Genomic DNA, 19,990 nt, shown 5'->3' with positions numbered 1-19,990 from the left:
CATTATTTTGCCTAGATTAGCATTTTAAAGCTTTCTAAGAGAAATATTTTGTAGACCCTATTTCACTACAGAATTTCCAAGTCTCCACAGAAACAATTACAAATGAGTAAGATTGGCAATTGTTTTATAAAGGATTTAATTCAGTATAAAATCTCTTCTGACATTTAATAAAAAATTTAAAATTTTAAAAAAGTCTTGTTGCTATTCTATTTGAATTTAAGACTACTAGTGAGGTTGAAATATCGTATTTGTGAAATGGTTCATTTTTATCTTATGTAAAATGGAGTGGTAATGCAAGAAAACAGTACTTTATATAAGCAATTTGCTTCTTTCTCCTTTCCTTCTGTCTTTAACAAGGACACACACTTCCTACCACCTTTCCTATCACTGATGTCACAAAGATATTAACTATTTGCTCTCAGATGTAACCTTTAGAAATATTTCCAACCAAAAATGGTCTAGAGGAAAGAACTGTTTAAGAGTGGGGATTGCTTAGAATGTCCATTTCAACAGCTACTTATTACCAAAGTTCCTTGAATCAGAGAAATTAATTAAATGCTGGGAAATCATTTCCTTAGATTTAATAACCCAATCATTTGCTTTTGATTACACAATCTGATCTAATATGTCAGTACTTTTGGTTTCCTTAGGTTGTTCCCTCGGGATATAATTAAATCTGGAATTTCTGATTTGCAAATGCACTAAAAAAATCTCAGTTCATTTTATATGAAAGATTGTCTTATCAATATTTACCAGAAAGTGATGGCTTCAGAGTAAGATTCATTACAATTTTTAGTCTAAATAAATGCATAAATTATATATAGGACAAATAAAAAATATAAAACACAACAGATACTAGTTACTTTCAGATACAAAAATAAAAGATTTGAAATATATATTTAGGTTATACTCAGGGAAAGAAACTGTTTTACTCTTGAAATATTTACTCCTGAAATGATCGTGTTATCTGCTTATTGGTTCTTCAAATAACAGACCAGGTTAAACTGGACTACTAGTGGGAATTTTCTATCTTGAAAAAGTTTACCAGGCAGTACATCAATTCAGTAGAAAATAGGCTTTGTAACTAATAACAAACTAAAATAAAATTTTACTTACTAGACAGTAAGTATATTTTTTTAAGCCACAACACCTAGCCACTTAATGCCATTGCTCCAGAGAATGCATGTGTTTAATGTGTATGAACAATGCACAGTATCTTCAGATGACAAAGCAAAGAGAAATACACTTTCCCTGTAAAGTCAGTTTAGCCTGTTAGATTGGCTTTTCAAGAGCCAGAGCAACCTGTTTTCCCTTATTTGGGAGATCTTTTGAATACCAAATACTGTTTCTTATTCAAATCCTGGAATCTGTCATTAGGCAATTTGTAAAATAAGTCTCCCAGCTCTTTCACTCTGGTTCTGCTTTCTCTCTCTGATCCCTCATTGCCTGATTCATAGATCTGTATCAGCTGTTCTCAGGCTATGGCCAGCCCTTAGAAATTAATTATAAAACCCACTTCCCATTGGCTATAATACTTTGTCTCTGTTGTCTATCATTTTGAAAATCACTTCCATGTGAGAATTCTTTGTAAAAATAGAATTGCAGAGATTTTTAATGCCTATAAATATCCTTGAGGGTAGCATATCAGATATTAATAAAAGTACAACTTTTTAAAAGAATCATCAAACCATGTGAAATTTTGTGATATTGGTAATAATGTTGCTAAGGTGAAAGTAGTTGAGTCACGGAATTGTCTAGATCAAAGGGACGTGCAGTTACAGACCTCATTCTTTCTGACATTATAAAGAAATACCACCAAGATATAAATCATATGTTAAAAACAGAACCACATATGCCATACTCAACATGCCTAAGGAGAATCCTCTATGGTCCAGGTGTCTTTTCTGTACTTAAAACTCTGACACTGCTAACAATAACACACCCCAACACTCAGCCCTACCTTGCTTCTCTCATAGGACTGGAAATTTTGAAAGGGTCACTTTTAAATCACATCCTCAGGTCAAAATCCTGGGATTTGTATCAAAGCAATGTCACTAACAAAACACTAGGAAAATGTAACCTGAAAAAACCTACCCAAGCACTCCTCCTAATCAAAACTCTTCTAGGGACTCGAGGAGAGCGAGCTGGAAGTAGGCGAGCAAAGCAGGTGGACATGGACATGCGGAAATCGATTTGGGATAACCAGAAGATTTTTACCTAGAGGAATAACAAACAACTTCTAGGAACTGGTGTGAAGCTATAACACAACCAGGACTGCACTGACAAATGTCTAACAACTGGCTCTCAAAAAAAAATGAGAAGGGGAAAGGGAAGGGGGAGGGGAAGAGGAAGGGGAAGGGAAAGGGGGGAAGGAGAAGGGGAAGGGTGGGAAGGGGGGAGGGAATGTGAGGGAAGGGGGAGTAGAGGGGAGGGGGAGGGAAGGGGGGAGGACTGAGGGGAAGGCAGGAGTGGGGGGGGGAGGGGAAGGAAAGAAAAGGGAAAAACCTGATTTTGTACTGCTTGTCAACACCTGTGATACAAATTCCTCCCTGCCTCATGGCAAATTTCAAGCTACTGACATGTCACTGAACAGAGTCAGGAATACATATGCACCATCAGGTATAGTGCCAGCTATGTGAAGGATTACTAAAGTGGCACTTAGTACTGTTAGAAAGAAAAAGTTCTTAGAGAGGAAGGAAACAAGAAGGCGACGTAGCTCACAGTTGTAACTGCCGCCTCCTGCAACCACATAAAAATTACAACTAAAATACAGAACAACCATCACTCAGAACCTCCTGAAATCTGGCTGAGCAGAAGCCCTACAACCAGGGAACTCAAAACACATCAAGACCAGTATGAGGGGTGGAGACATGGGCGGATCTGGACTGAATCTCAGTGGCGCAGCCGCGGGCCGACACCAGGTGCCGGGTATTAACCCAGTAGGGAAATCTTGGTGGTGGAGGTTCCCCAAAGGAGTGAGAGGTCCCAGCCCCACATCAGGCCCCCCAGCCCAGGGCTCCAGGGCTGGGAAGATAAATCCCCACAACCTTGGGCTGTGAAAACCAGCAGGGACTGTGGCTGAGGGTTGGAGAGGGTACCGGAGTACCAGGCAGATCCTCTTAAAGGGCCCGCACACGGACGCACTCAGATGCGCTCCCTCTGAGCCCAAGCCCCAGGCAGCAGCTTGGAAAAAACCTGGGACATTTGGGGAGGAACTAACCTGCCTAAAATTGAGGCGAGAGGTGGAGGGGCAGCTTTCTCCCAGGCAAAAGAGTTGGCAGAGGCCATTGCTCCTTTGGTGAGCCCTCCAAACCCAGAGCCCGCAGGCAGGCACTTTCTCTGAATCTCCAGCACCTGAATCATAACTTTCACCCTGCCCCGATAATTCCCTGAGGCCCCGCCCCTCCCTACCTGCAAGCTCATCCAAGCCATTTCCAGTGGCTTTTCTGTGGAAATGCCCTCTCGAGACTTATGCTTAGGACTTTCCTAAAATCTCTCAAACAAGCAGCAGCGTGCCCCATAGGGCTTGATAAGCGGCCCTGACCTGGCACTAGCGGCAGCTGCATTGGTTCATAGCTTGGCCTCTCCTGGAAACCTCCAAGTCCAGCACAAGTAGCAGCCAACTACAGTTTGCTGTGTAGCTCATGCTGGGTGGCCCTGGGCAAGGCACTGGCAGAGGCTGACCTTGCACCTCCCAGGAGGCCCCAGAGACAGTGCACCTGGTGGTCAGACTCAACCACACTGGATTATAACCCTACCACAGCCACGAGTGACACACTCAAGGGGCGCACTTGGTGAACACCAAAGCTCCACTGAAGTAAATCCTGCTCCACAGGGGTGCCTCCATCACAGCAGCTCTTTGGCTGTAGTTGCAGCTTGTCCTCACAGCCAATTGGCCTGGGGGTCAATGCCTCACAGTGACGCCAACAGCAACCAAGGCTCAACTACAACAGGACAGAGCACACAGCCCACACAGGGGACCACCTAGAAGGCCCAGCTCAGATGACTGGGGAGGCTGAGCCCCTGGACCCTACAGGACACCTACTACACAAAGCCATTCTACAAATTCCAGGAGACATAGCAGCTCTATCTAATACACAAAAACAAACACCTGGAAGCAGCCAAAATGTGGAGGCAAAGAAACATGTCACAAAGGAAAGAAAAGAAGAAATCTCTACAAGAGGAATGAAATGAAATAGAACCAAGCAACCTAATAGATACAGCGTTTAGAATTGTGGTTATGAGGATGCTCGAGGATATTAGTAAGACTATTACAAAAATAAGTGAGACCATTGATGACATAATAAAGTACCAATTTGAAAGGAAGGCTACACGAACTGAAATGAATAATTTACAGGGAATCAACAGTAGAGTAGAGGATGCTGAGAATCAAATCAGCAATTTGGAACATGAGGGAACAAAAAACACCCAAACAGCACAGCAGCAAAAAGAAAAAAGAATCCAGAAATATGAAAATACTATAAGGAGCCTCTGGGACAACTTCAAGCAGCCCAACATTCGTGTTATTGGGGTGCCAGAAGGAGATGAAAGAGAGTAACAATTTGAAAACCTATTTGAAAAAATAATGACAGAAATCTTCCCCTACCTGGGGAAAGAAACAGACTTACAAGTCCAGGAAGCACAGAGAGTCCCAAACAAGAGGAACCCAAAGAGACCCACAGCAAGACACATCATAATTAAAATGCCAAAGGTTAAAGACAAAGAGAGATTCTTAAAAAGCAGCAAGAGAAAAGCAGTTAGTTACCTACAAGAGAGCATCCATATATGACTGTCAGCTGATTTCTCAACAAAAACTTTGTAGGCCAGAAGGGAGTAACAAGAAATATTCAAAGTGATGAAAAACAAGGAACTACAACCAAGATTGCTCTACCCAGCAAAGCTATCATTTAGAATTGAAGGTCAGATAAAGAGCTTCACAGATAAGAAAAAGCTAAAGGAGTTCATCACCACCAAACCAGCACTACAGGAAATGCTGAAGGGTCTTCTTTAAGAAGCTAATGAACAAAAAAATCTGACGAACTAAATAGACCCAGACACACTGATGTATGTAACAGACGATCATATTTCAGAGGGAAGGGGGGTGGAGGGTGGGAAGAGATTAACCAAAGAAGTTATATGCATATATGTATAACCTATGGACAAAGACAGTAGCGGGGTGATGGCCTGGGGAGGGGGTGGGAGTGAGGTGGAGGGGGTCAATAGGGGAGAAAAATTGGACACCTGTAATAGTTGCAACAATAAATATAAGAAAAAAAAAAAGTTTTTACAAGAGTAATAAAGTATATCAAGAATTTAAAGTATTAACACTACTTCTGAAAATCACACTAGAACAAATCATTGCTTAGTTTTATTTTATATCCTAATAGGGTTATTCATATAATAGATGTTTAAATATTATTTGAATCAACTAACAAATTACTATCCACCCATAAGTTTATAACCACCACCACCACTCTTTAACAGCGAAGGACAATTCTTATCTAAAACTGAACCTGAATTGCAAAAGGCTAGTTAGAAAGGGATTAGGCACTTGCTACCTCTGTGGTGCGTGAGACTGCAGAAAGGCACACCCTTGGAGGGTTCATAGCTGGGGGTGCAGAGCACAGGTTGCATTACACCCCAATTCTCCCCTTCAGCAGGACACCTAAAAGCAGTGGCATAGAGCATAAAATGGCTTTTCAGTGTTTAACAATAATTATACTTGTTAAGCGCATACATTCTAATCAAAACATTTTATTTTATCTTACGGGTATTTTAGTTAAGCACTGAAAAGAACTTTATATGGAGTAATTGCCTCAGAGGATAAAGATAGACAGAAAGTGAGAAAACAAGAATGGTAATAACATTAAACAACTTCATAAATGTACCAGGGACTAGGCACATGCTGTTCCTGTTTACAAATAAAGAACTTCAGCCCACAGTGGTTAAGTAACCCATCCCTCACTACACAGCTACCAATCATCTGAATCAGGTGAGCATGTATAAATCTACCAACACTCAAAGGAGAGCTCCCTGAGAGCAGAAAGGCAGGTGACCTGTAAAGATTACAGCACACACATTACCAGCACCACCAGGCATAAATAAAAAATGAGTTTACTGGAGAAGATCTCACAAGTAGGTAAGGAGCAGAGCACCCACAATCACCTCTCCTGTCCTATTGTCATTTCAATCACTCTGAGCAGACATAGCTGAAGTATCTGAGCTATAAAAAGGGGTCCAGGAGAACAGCCCCACCGGTGATACTTTACACATTTTCAAGGAGGGCAGGGGGAGAAGTTGCAGAAACCATCATTACTAATGCACAAGAACTCCCTGGTTAAATGAGGCCGGGTCAGAAAAAAAGCAGCCTGCAGAGATCAGAAGTACTTCCAGTAAGCACACTCAGTGGGAGGATCCAGGGTCAGGCTTTCCTCAGGCATTTTTGCACTCAGTTACTGATTACAGTGTCCTAAACTTGAAGTTGAGTTCTAGAACACACTGGATTACTAAGGTAACAACCTAACGCAAAATGAAACTGAAAACATGGCCAGACCCTTACAGATATTAGCATCAGCATCCATTTGGTGGAGACAGAATATGGAAGGTGAGAGTAAAGAAGTAGAAGCAGCTGCAGATGAAATAGCATCTGAGTTTGAGGCTTTATATTCCTTAAATAAAGATCCTAAATTGGGATGGTGAAATACCTTTTATTTCCTGAGTTGCAATGGTCAATATTCAGGTAAGGATGAGTTTACTTTGCAATTTAAAAGAAAATGAAAAGAACTTGAATTACATAAAATTTCCTTTCCCAAATTTTTATTTAAAAAAGCTTCAAACCTCCATAAAATTGAATATACTCAAAACAAAGTACCCTTCACCTAAATTCACTAAGTCCTAATATTTGTCTATATTCGCTTATAGGTTTTACTCTTGAACCATCAAGATTAAGTTATCACTGATGTTCCTAAGGTGACTTGAAGATAACAAATTATCTTCAAAAATTAAAAATGGAATTCAGTTTATTAGGTTTGTTTTAAATTTGGAGAAATTTGTGTAAGGCAATGATGGGATCATATATCTTAATGGTTTCCAACTGCATTTATTTCTCTTCAGCTTTTCGGACATTTCAGAGAGAGAGAGAAGAGAAGAGAGAGAGAGAGAGAGAAGAAGAAGAGAGAGAAGAAAGAAGAAAAAAGAGAAAGAGAAAGAAATTAGGTTTAAATTGCAAAAGATCAGAAATTTAGGCCCAGCTATTCCACAGATACTTTTTCAATACAGTACAAATAAAAACACCCTTGGTTTAACAAATTATAATGTAATTTTACAAAAGTTTCCATAAAGCGTAATGACCACTCTAAAAAGGATTAAGGTTTGCTTTTTAGAGAATGTGGAAAGTAGCAAGGCAGGTATAAAATCAAATGATAAAGAATAAATATGTAACTTTTATTCAGTAAAAGCATATTTATAAAATTTTTTCTGAAGTCTATAAAAATTGTTTCTTTTTAAAAAAAATATGTCTTTATTGATTTCAGAGAGAGGAAGAGAGAGGGAGAGAGAGCTAGAAACACCAGTGATGAGAGTCATAAATTGGCTGCACAGCTCCCACTGGGGATCAAGCCCAAAACCCAGGTGTATGCCCTGACCAGGAATCAAATCACGATCTTCTGGATCACAGGCCAATGCTCAACCGCTGAGCCAGGTTGGATGTGCAAGCCAAAAGTTTTTTAATGAAGGTGGGGAGGAGGGCTAGAAAAATCTTAGAAGCTTAGAGAACCAACTTTTATATATCACATGCACTGGCTAAAATATTCATGAACTGAGGTTCTAGCTATGTTTACTTCAGCCTAGATACCTCTTTTAAATTTAAATAAAACATCAACCTACATAAGAAGTATTACAGCCATGAATAAATAAAAATATAAGTAAATAAAAGTTTGTTTTGCTTACAGAAGAGAAACTTAGTCATAATGCTAGTACTTCTTATTAAGGTATTAAGAAACATATAAAGTGTTTACAGTTCTAGTACAATCAGAAAAATAGACTGATTATCTATCTTGGCTATATATTTTTTAATTATCAAAGAATTTTAACCATATATAAACATATGAAAAGCATAACCACCTAATACTTATGGAAAATACTGATTACATACCACAAATTTGTTTCAAATACAAAAAATTATAACCTAGCATTTCCTATAGAACAGACTGTTACATATAATTTGCTTACTATCCGATCCAGCAAAGCCTTATATCTAAAGACACACAACAGGCTGGGCTCCTAATGAATAGTACATGACTATATAAAATTTACAGCAATTACTAGGACAAGGTGAGTAGCAGAGAATAACAATAAATTTTATATTGTTTTGATTAGCATATTATATAATTAAAATAACTAACATTTATTGAATACTGAACTACATAACTTGATCTAACCCTCACAAAAATCCCCGAGAAAGGTTTTTCTATGTACCACTTTTACAAATAAGAAAATCAAAACAGGAAAGAGTCAAATCAATGTGACCAAGGTCCCACAGCTAAGGGCAACAGCAATTTAGCTTTTTCTGGATCGACGTTAACCACTATGGTATGATCATTAAAATTTCTGAATAACTGTACTAGGAAGAAAGAGTTAATTTCCTCAATTGTTCAGATGAGGAAATGGCAGACAGAGAGGTTAGTCTAATAAACCCCTCAGAGGAAGTAGAATCTAAGCCTCTGGTTGAGGGCGGAAGACACCAGGCCCTCATAGGGAACAAAATAGCTTTAACTCACTGTCATAAAAACAGTATAAACTGACTGGTATGCTGTGGAAAGATCATTAATTGAAATAAATGATTTGGATTTCCTCAAGATTTTAACACAATCCTTTTTTCCAGAGAGGTTTGTAAAATATTTATTTTCATTAAGTAACCATTTCATTTCAGGTTCTGCTCTTCCAGGAAACCAGAGAGTAAGTAGCTTACTCAAGAAGTATGAACTAGGATCCCATTTGGTCTACCTGAATAACATCCCTGTCCAACCACTCCATCTTTAAGCAAGCTGATGTCTTAGAGCAATCTTTCAATACACACGTGATCAGAGATTGAATTAAGTAATGATATACTGCTGATTCAAAAGGTGAAGGACATCTGAGGCAAAGGAATAGAATATTTATTTCAAAAGAAGGAATGGAAGGCCCACAGAGCATGGAATATACATGAGATCATGGTAGGATACAAGGTCTAAAAAAGTTCAGTTGGAATTTGCATTGCAGAGTACAGATTATACCAAGCTAATGACTTTAATTTTAAAACAGTGCAGTAGGAAGTTTCTTCATGCTTTTAAACTTGAAGGCGATGCAATACAAGTTTGGTTTGAAAAATTAAGCCAATAAAAATATGGAGAATTGACTAAAAAAGGAACAGATGGTAGAAGACAAATATTATATCAGTCCAGTCAAAAGACACACTGCTGAAGTTAGGACAGGTGTTATGAAAGTAGAAAGATACACATATATATAACAAGAGTAAAGATAGAACATATAATACCTAGCAACAGATAAAACATGAAGAAGTAGAAAAAAATGAAAGAAACAAATTTGAAAACCTGGGAGACTCCTGGCAACAAGAAATAAGAGAATCATATACAATTACAGAATTTTCTATGTGTAGGGAAACACTTGGAAATTATATACAATTTCACAAGGGGTGATGTCATTCTGGCATACAGAGGTTACAATGTATTGCACAGCTGAATGGAGAATCAGGTCCAGAACAGGGGGTTTCAACTCACATTGCCCTTTAGACTAAGGACCACTCCCTCTCTGTTACACTATGGAGAAAGTATAAAGACAGTTCAAAGACTTATAACAGAAGTACCCAGCTAGTATTTGTGGGTAAGTGCAAGGCTGGAGGGTAGGGAACAGAAACTTACAGGTGACACCAAGAAGATAATATAAAACCTCAGCTATAGAACAACCTGCATGCACACAAGCAAAGCAGATGAAAAATGGTTCTGTAAATAATAAAACAAGTGAGCTTAGAAACAAGATATCAGAGAAGCCAACAAGGAATTTTCCAGGGATGCAATAGATTCAAAATGCTAGTCATTTCCTAACAGCAGGAGAAAAACTCCACATTTACCTTAAAGAAATAGGTTCACTGTCATTAAGAAATCTTTACATATATTACCAATTTCAATATATTTAAGAAAATTAGACACAGAATTTATCCTTTTGTTAAAATCCACAAAAATGAGTAAGTTAACCATTAAATAATAAGATATACATTAACACTACTTATCCAAGTGAAAAGTAAAAACTGAGCCACAAAAAATACTTCAAATCACTAACTAAGTCATGTCCAATACTGAAAAATGAAATTAGCAAAAAGTTTAATGCATATCTTAATGGAAAATCTCCTTAAAATAACAAATATATTATTTTTACTTGAAATGAAGCCTATTTTTCTTGGCCAATCTACAAAAATATGTTTCTTTTCCTAAGAGTTCAGGACATTAAAACCAAAGTCTTAGCCAAGGGGTAATGAAAGTATTGTTCAATTGGGTCTGTTTATGATTAAAATAGAAAGTTCTCAGGAAAATTCATTCCTCAAGGGACTTAAAATGCAAGTAAGTCCAAAACCCTAGATTTCTGTTGATATAGTCTAAAATTCCTTGCCCTCCCCTCAAACTCTCTCCAATTTAATCTAGAAGAGATTCTTGAAAAGTTAAAAATTCAACATAAGGAAAGATACTACTATCTATGGAATAAGATACTGTTTTATCAAAATATTTGCTATAAAATGTTTTAAGAGAATGTTTTTAAATGTACAAACTACAAGCATATGGCTCTTTACAAGTGTATATATAAAAGTATTATATGCTTAGAAGCAAATGTTGCAAAAGAGAGATAATGCCACCAGGAGTTTAGTCAGGCCTTCCTAAAAAATAAACAAAAAAAGAAAACCCCTGAAAAATAGATATGGGTCATGTCCTCATTAAAAGAGAAAGATGGGAGATTCTAAGACGGAGGCAGATTGAGTGGAATCCACACTGACACTTTCCCAGGACCAAACTGGAAAAACCATCGTGAATAATCAACTGCAACCAAAGACTAGCTGAAGAGCACCCTCATAATCGCAGAAAAAAAAAGTGGAGACCACATAGAGACTGGTAGGAAGGGCAGAGGCACGAGAGGGCTGTCTGGGCTCCCACAGGCAGCAACTGAAGGTCTGGAGGGATATCTCACCTGTGGGGGATTCCACCAAGAACTTTGAGGACTAAACCCCAAGCTGGGCACTCCAGCCCAGAGGATCAAAACTGAGAAAGGTGCCCATATAACATCTGGGTGTGAGGAGCAGCAAAGTTTCTATTTGCTAGAGAGAGACAACTGGAAATGCAGGCACCCCCTTAAAATACTAACACACAGAGTTTCGTGTGCAGCCATTCACCTTGGGCTCTAGTAGAGGGAGGGCAGAGTGGACTAAAGCTGTGTGAGAAGAGTTAGGGATTGCTGGCTCTGGGGAGTAGAGCTCAGAGGGCAGCCATCTGGATTCCTGCGCTGAGTCACTCCTCAAAACAGCAGAGGATACTTTCTCAGGCAGACATTTACCTTCTAAGGAGCTTTTGCCTGAGGGGGAAAGCAATTGCCCCACACAGCTGGAAAACCTCTCGCCCCACCCCGTGGAGTTTCTACAGCCTAAGGCTCATTTAGAGACTGAATTACAGCCTCTGGGTGCTTTGAGTCTTTGCCTGAGTTGCTTCTGGACTCAGGGCTTGGAAAAGCAGGGCTTGGTGCACATCTTGATCCTGTCCAAACATATCCAGTCCCAGCAGAGGAAACCACAAGCTGTGGAGTGCCCAAATCACCAAACAGGGACTCAAGGCCAGTTCCAAACAGTGTCTGACATTGGCCTGCACCAGAGACCATCCAAAAGACTGGGAGTCCTAACAGATTTACCTAATATAGAGAAACAAATCCAAACAGGCAGGCAAAAAGGGGAGACAAAAAAGCAAGCCCGAAATGAAAGAAAAGAATTCTCCAGAAGAAAAGCTAAATGAAATGGAAATAAGCAATCTATCAGATATAGAGTTCAGAATATTGATCATAAAGATGACCAAAAGCATTAAAAAAGATATAGAAACTATAAAGGAAATTAACAATGGCATAGTAGAAATAAAACATACACTGAAAGGAATAAACAGCAGATTAGGGGAAGCTGAGGAATGGATCAGCAAATTAGAAGACAGAGTAGAAAAAATCAGTCAGAGACCAGAAATAAAAAAACAATTAAAAAACAGGAGGACAGTTTAAGGGAGTTGTGGGACATGAAATATAACAATATTCACATAATGGGAGTACCAGAAGATGTAGAAAGTAAGCAAAGGTTAGAGAACCTGTTTGAAGAAATAATGGCAGAAAACTTCCCTAACTTAGTGAAAGAAAGTCACACAAGTACAGGAGGCACAGAGTCCCAAGCAAGAAGAACCCAAAAAAGACCACAACCAGACACATCATAATTAAAACGCCAAAATTCAAGACGAGAGAATCTTAAATGCAGCAAGAGAAAACCAATTTGTTACCTAGAAAGAAGCTCCCATAAGGCTGTCACCTGATTTATCAACAGAAACTCCACAGGCCAGAAGGGAATGGCAAGAACTAGTCAAGGTAATGCAAAACAAGGATCTGAAACCAGCAATACTCCATCCAGAAAGGCTATCATTCAAAATAGATGGTGAAATAAAGAGCTTCTGAGACCAAAAAAAGGGGCTAAACGAGTTTATCATCACCAAACCAACATTGCAGGAAATGTTAAAGGGACTGCTTTAGTTAGAAGTTGAAATAGAATGAGAAACATAAGCATAAAGATATAAAATGGCAATAGATAAGTACCTATCAATAATAACCTTAAATATAAATGGATTAAATGTTCCAGTCAAAGGACATAGGGTAGCCAAATGAATAAGAAAACAAGACCCAAATATATGTTGTCTCCAAGAGACCCACCTCAGAGCCAAAGACTGACACAGGCCGAAAAAAAACAAAAATAAAGCAAAACAACAACAAACTTTTAGAGAACTTTAAAGGAGAGATTAACAGCAACCCAGTCACAGTAAGGGACTTTAACACCCCAATGACTCTACTGGATAGATGTTCTAGACAAAAAAAATCAACAAGGAAACAGTGATTCTAAATGACACACTACAGCAGATGGATTTAATTGACATTTACAGAACATTTCACCCCAAAGATACAGAATACGCATTCTCCTCAAGCGCACATGAGGAATTCTCAAAGATAGACCACATGTTAGGACACAAAACAAGTCTCTACAAGTTCAAGAAGACTGAAATTATATCAAGCATCTTCTAGGACATTTGCACCATAGAATACTATGCAGCTGTAAAAAAGAAGAATCCCTTACCCTTTGAGACAGCATGTTGGAACCTGAAGAGTATAATGGTAAGTGAAATAAGCCAGTCAGAGAAAGACAAGTATCACATGTTCTTACTCATACGTGGTATCTAATGAACAAAATAAACTATGAACAAAACAGATCCAGAGGCATAGAAGCATGGAACAGACTGACGAATCTCAGAGGGAATGCAGGGGTGGGTGGGTGGCTGGGGAGAGATTAACCTAAAAACTTATATGCATTTATGCATAACCATGGACATGGACAATAGTGTGGTGAAGGCCTGGGGAGAGGGGTCTAGGGTGGATGGGGTCAATGGGGGGGAAAAGGGGGACATTTGTAATTCTTTCAACAATTAAAGATAAATTTAAAAAATAAAAATAGCCCGGCCGGGCGTGGCTCAGTGGTTAAGCATCGACCTAGGATCCAGGCGATCAGGGTTCGATTCCCGGTCAGGGCACATGCCCAGGTTGCGGGCTGCAGCCGATCAATGACTCTCTCATCACTGATGTTTCTATCTCTCTTTCTCCCTCTCCTTTCCTCTCTCTGAAATCAATAAAAGATATATTTAAAAATAAATTAATCAATTAATTAAATAATTAAATAAAAATTTTTAAAAAGAGAATGACGGGTAACTAAAATGAAATGTGGTAAGTGCTATGATGGAAAAAAAATAAAAAATGACCTCCTGCTCCTTACTCTGGTTTTGGCAGGGGAAGGACTGTGGAAAACACAGCAGGCTATAGGTACGTGTCAAGAAAAGTCTCCTGAGGGTAGAGACCTCAAAGTTGAGACCAGGATAGGATCAGGAAGATAAAAGGGAAGAATCTGCCAGTATGTGCAAAGGCCTAGAGATGCAAGACCAAGACAAATCTGGAGACCAGAATGAATTCAGTAGAGCTGGGATTGCCTGGGAGAAGCAGATGAGATACAGTCAGGGAAAGGACATCAGGAGAATTCAACCACCACATCAAAGCTAACATTTATATTTTCCTGTATGTATGTACTGATTTTAAAGTTTTACATGAATTGATTCATCTAATTGTCACAATCCTCTGAAATACGTCTTACGTCCTAGAACATTTTGAAACCTGATCTGAGGCTTAGAAACTTCAGAAATTTGCTTAGCATTACACATGCTATGAAATTCCAACTCTGGTCACTCTAACTTAAGGCAGCTATTAACCACCTGACCCCTAAGGACATCCAAAGCCCTAAAGGGTGCATGGTTCTTTATCACATCACTGTGACTGCGGTGGAGACAAAGGCAACAGAGAGGATGGCTGCTATGCTCTCACAGTGACCTGCATGAGAGGTGAAGGCAGCCTGAACTTGGGAAGGGGAAAGGAGGATGGAGAGGAAGGAGTAGATTTAAGAACATTTTGAAAGAATCTCTAGCAATGGAGGTACAGAGAAAAGAAATAGGAAAAGTGTGGAATAATACTCTAAATATCATTGGTTGGTCGAAGATTCAAGAAACAGGACCCTAGGCTATCTTTAGTAAAAACAGCCTCTAGGTAAGGTAATAACCACCACATTCATACACCAGCACATACTCATATTCACACAAGGCTTCACTCTAAGCCAGATTCTATATCAATTTTTATCAATCATGGCATTTAATATATTAAAGTGTCCAAAACCATGTAACATGGAATGTAAAAGACATTTAAATGGGGACATATGTTCCACTTTTCTAGACACTTAAATGCAATTTTAGAAATTTCACATTTGCTATCTATAATTAATGTAATACTAATTCTTACTGTGTGTATGTGTTTTTGTAACCATTTCTGGTCTATGCTTTATTGCTATAAATAACAGAACAAAATTTAGAAGGAAATCACTGCATTTGTAGCTATCTCTGATACTTTGTTTTGAAACCAGGTAATTTCAACTTTTTAAGCATCAGAATCAGAGATGTTTGGAAATAACAATGATAATCTAAACCAGTTATTTTGTAGACTAAACTAATCAGTACATCCACAGACAGAGGATTCAGATCAGCCAGGGTTCCTCAAACATTTACCTAAGCCATGAAATATTAGAACAATGCAAGAAAGAGAAAGAACGCCTGGGGATAAAAGAATAAGAGAATTTAAATTGGCAACAATCTTTCATGGAATGAGAAAGGTTATAAATAAGACACTAATATCTGTTGGCCAAAACTGTCAAACCCCAAAGAGACAAATTCCATCAACACTAATCCTGTATCTCAAGAAGCTGAGCCTCTTCAATATATCCCAGTGATTGAGGACAACACAGCATGTTAAAGTCTGAGAAGAAGTCGAAAACTTTCAAGTAGGTTGTTTTTTTGCTGTTATATATAGTCCAAGGCATTAAAGGGGGAAAATGTTAACATAGAAATAAATCCAACAGCTCTTCACCTTGAGCTACAACTAAGAGGGAAAAGAATATTGAGTCTGCTCAAACAGAATTTATGTGTACAAGTTACTATTTTGCAAACCATGCATAAATTTCCTATCTTTCAAGAAGTACTTAGTGAACCAATCATTTTTTAAAAATCTTGTCCTTTTCCTGTCCCACCACTGAACTCATTTGTATTCTAGTAAATTATGCAAATAAGAATAATTATCGAACAGTTATCCTCAACTAGGAGATTAGGGGGTGGAGGTGAGGGGAGACTCTAGGAGAAGATGGTAATTCTAATTCATAATAGAAAATTATACATGAAATACCAGAAAATTATACATGAAATACCTGAGACTTAAAATATGAAAAGAATGAAAAGTTATATCAAAGGTAAAAATATCTTTTTTAGAAAATCTCACCTGACTTCTGTAAAATGTATGTATTTAACATTAACAAAAATGTTATTTAAAATTTTCCGAGCAGGGCAACTGAAAGAAAACATTTCTAACACTCATCCTTATCAATTTGTCCTCATAAGATTACTGGTGCAAATTTACTAACATATTGCCCTCAAGTAAAAAAATAATCTTAATAAACATTTACCACTTAAAAATTGATTTTCTGTAAGGTCTGAATGCTCCCCTATATTCAAGCTCTGATAGTGCTCACTCAGCTGCCAAATAATTTAGGGGTTTGGGGAGAACAAAACAGAGAAATTAAGTAAGGAGAAAAAAACTGAGCCCTGGCCAGTATGGGTCAGTTGGTTGGGGGGCCATCCCATATGCTGAAAGGTTACAGGTTTTCAATCCCTGGTCAGGGCACCTACAGACGGCAACTGATCAATGTTCTCTCCCACATTATTGTTTCTCTCTCTCTGCCCCCCCTCCATCCCCCCCCCCATCTCTAAAATCAGTAAGCATGTTTTTAGGTAAGGACTAAAAGAAAAAGAAAAATTCAGACCAGCTGAGGCATTTCTGAGCACATCTGAACAAATACTAAAAAAATGGATGCAACTCTCTAAAACAAGAACTCCACCCCCTCCGAAATTCTTCCTTTTCCTGGGGTGGTGGGGGTGGAATTCAGTGGCTTATGCTCAAGCCACTTTCAGCTCATATGCTGGTCAACTGTGTCAACAGCCGCCTTCTGCTTTAGAGAATGTGTAAAGGGAACTATTTTAACGGCACATCTAGTCACTTTAAGAGATTTCATGGAACTTCATGCTACAGTGTGAAGTAACAAAGTGAACTTGGGCATTGCTAGTGGGAGTATGACTTGGTCCAACATCAGATCAGTTTGGAAACATCCATCAAAGTTACAAATGTATATTGTACTTTTGTAAAAACCCACAAATGTATAATTTCACTTTTAGGTATCTATCCAAGAGATGCTCAATGCAAACAGCTTACGTACAAAGGTTATTCATTGCAATACTGTTTGCAAAAGCATATCACTGTAAACAATATACATGCTCACCGGAAAACAATGGCCCACCTATACAAATGAAAATTATTAAATGATTCAAAAATGGACACCTTTTATATTTCAATATGGAAAGACTGCCAAGCCATATTAAGAAAAAATGAATAAAACACAGAACACAGCAGAGAGTATTTATGTAAAAATGTGAAAAAAATATATTTTTACATTTTCTCATGAAAAAATAGTACTATTTGAAAAGATTCACAAGAAACTAGTAACTGGTTGCAAATGGAGAGGAGGCCAGGGACTGGAAGGCAGTACTTTGCATATCTGTGTATGTTTGATTTTGGAACTATGAATATATTACCTTTGCAAAAATCAGATAAATAATGTCTCCCACAAAATAAAATTATTGTGTTATCAAACTATTATATATATCCCCATATAGTCCAATGCTTCCAAGGTAACAGGAAAGACTCCCTTATTCTAATCACTCATCTCTACAAATCTCTAATGAGCTCAGAGGAAAATAAATGAAGAGGGACAACTATCATCATCAACTTAGAACAGTAAAACTCTCTACAGCCTGTGTGGTGTTACTGAGACCAAAATCAATTCCTTTAACTAAAAATTTTTGTGCAGCTCCATAAGAAATAAAGAATATTATTTCTCTCTTTGAAAATAATTTCTAAAACTCAATTTTATATCAAACGTCCAATTCTACCAAATGTTCATGTATAAAAAGAGAAGCTTTACTCAGAGTATACTGAATGAAGAAAATAATATCAAAACTCCATACACTATGTATAAAATGCTAATGGTAGATAAGAGTTTGTAATATCCATATATTATATATTGTACATATGAGTACCAAACTCCATTGCTCTAAAATGAGAAAATTCATCTGTAAAAGAAATTAAATCTGTACAATCTTGGGGTCCCAAGAGTAATAGTATAATTCACCTTCATTCTAATAAAAAATAAATAACCTCAAAAACTCTCTGGGAAAAGAAATTTTAAACAGCAAAAAACAGCTCTCAAATAAAATATATAATATATTCAGGAAAGACTATTTTAACTATCCCACTCTCAACTCAATTGTATATAAAATATTAAATATTATCAAATGGTTTGTTCAAATAGTGTTTCTCCAATTAAACAAAAAAGTATCTGTCATTTTAGTTATAAATACAAAGAGTAATTTAATATTTTATAACTAAATATTTTTAACATGGAAATAATAAAGTATTTTTAGAGGTAAGAGAATTCATGACTATGTTGGGGGAATAAGATTTGGGGGAATTTTTTTTTTTAAATATGTCCTTATTGATTTCAGAGAGAGGAAGGGAAAAGGAGAGAGACAGAAACATCAGTGATAAGACAGTTGTCACTGATCGGCTGTCTTCTGCACGCCCCTGACTGGGAATCGAGCCCGCAACCCGGGCATGTGCCCTGACCGGGCATTGAACCTCAATCTCCTGGATCCTAGGCTGATGTTCCACCACTGAGCCATGCCCAGCCAGGTTGGCAGAACTTTTTTTCTCACGTCCCACTAAAGCCTGAGTTATGAAAGTCACAGCATGTCCTACCCTCCCACTACCTCCTTTAAAGACTCAGGTGGCTTTCATGCCAGGACTACTTGATCAACTGGAATCCAGAAGAAATCAAGAAGATGCTGAGAGGTTGGAAACAGACTGACAGAATATAGGGGAAGCCAGCTGCCCTGTGAAAGGTAAGAGGAGTTTCTCCAGGTACTAGGTAGGGCACAATGAGCACAAACTTCTAAAAATGACGGTGGGAGCACAGGATTATACTGTTTCTGTTTTCTCAGTGAAGTATGAAGTTGTCACAAGAGGGCCAGTTAATGAATTATTTAGGAGAATTAAGGATTATTAAAGATAGGAAGACACTATGCTTCTCAAAGGGTTTAACTTAATTCCAATAAATATCAATACTGCTATTTCATCTTACACTTTGGGAATTACAGTATTTATAGAAAAAGAAAAAAATTTGCTTACTCTTCCAATCTGATGAAGTCAGATTTACTAAAATTTTTAAAAATGTCAAAGTAATAATACATGTTTTCTGTAAAAGAATGTAATAAGACAATACACAAAATGAAACCCCAAAACCTACCCGAAAACATCTCCAAATATAATTAGGAGTTGGCTGTGGAAACTTCATGCTCATTTTCAGTATTTTAATTTCTTTGGAATTTGTTCAGCTATTAAAGCTGATCTACAATCTCCTTTCAGCCATAAGAACAGAGAAAAAGAAAGAAGAAAAAAACCCAGCTCTTAAAAATAGAGACTTAATGAAAATACTACAGGACACATATACCTAGGACTCAGTGAGGGGAAAAGAAAACATAAAACCATCGGATAAAATGTTTTAGCGCTTAAAATAGAAATTTTTTAGGACCATTATATAATCGTGTTGAAGACAACTGGAAAAAGCTTATGTAACACTGATTAAATATCTCTTTATCTATCTACATACCTAGATCATACCGTTCCAAAACTAACAGTGGCTTACGAGTGGTTCTATTTCTATAGGTGGGCTTCAGGAAATGAGTGAGAACAACATACTGTAGGTTGAAAATGTTAATACAATTTCTTAACAGGTACTTTTTAAAGAACAGCACTTCCACTGCTCACTGAACAGAGAAATAAAGAAAAAATGTGAGAAAGCAAATGACATACAGATGGGTGGGAATAAAGAGAGTTAGTGTACAAAATACGAATTCTTTTCATCATCAGATTTAGTCGCACAGCTCAGAACAAAAATCTTTAAGACTGC

At 37.7% G+C, this 19,990-nt stretch overlaps 1 protein-coding gene across 11 annotated transcripts in view; it reads right to left on the bottom strand.

The window, feature by feature from the left end:
* PARD3 (par-3 family cell polarity regulator) overlaps positions 1-19,990 on the bottom strand; it is a 725,159-nt gene that overhangs the window by 354,730 nt on the left and 350,439 nt on the right. The window lies entirely within an intron of this gene.

The sequence above is a fragment of the Miniopterus schreibersii genome, assembly GCF_964146895.1.
Source record: "Miniopterus schreibersii genome assembly, chromosome: 1".
Lineage (NCBI taxonomy): Eukaryota > Metazoa > Chordata > Mammalia > Chiroptera > Miniopteridae > Miniopterus > Miniopterus schreibersii.
This window is presented reverse-complemented; position numbering and strand designations above follow the sequence as displayed.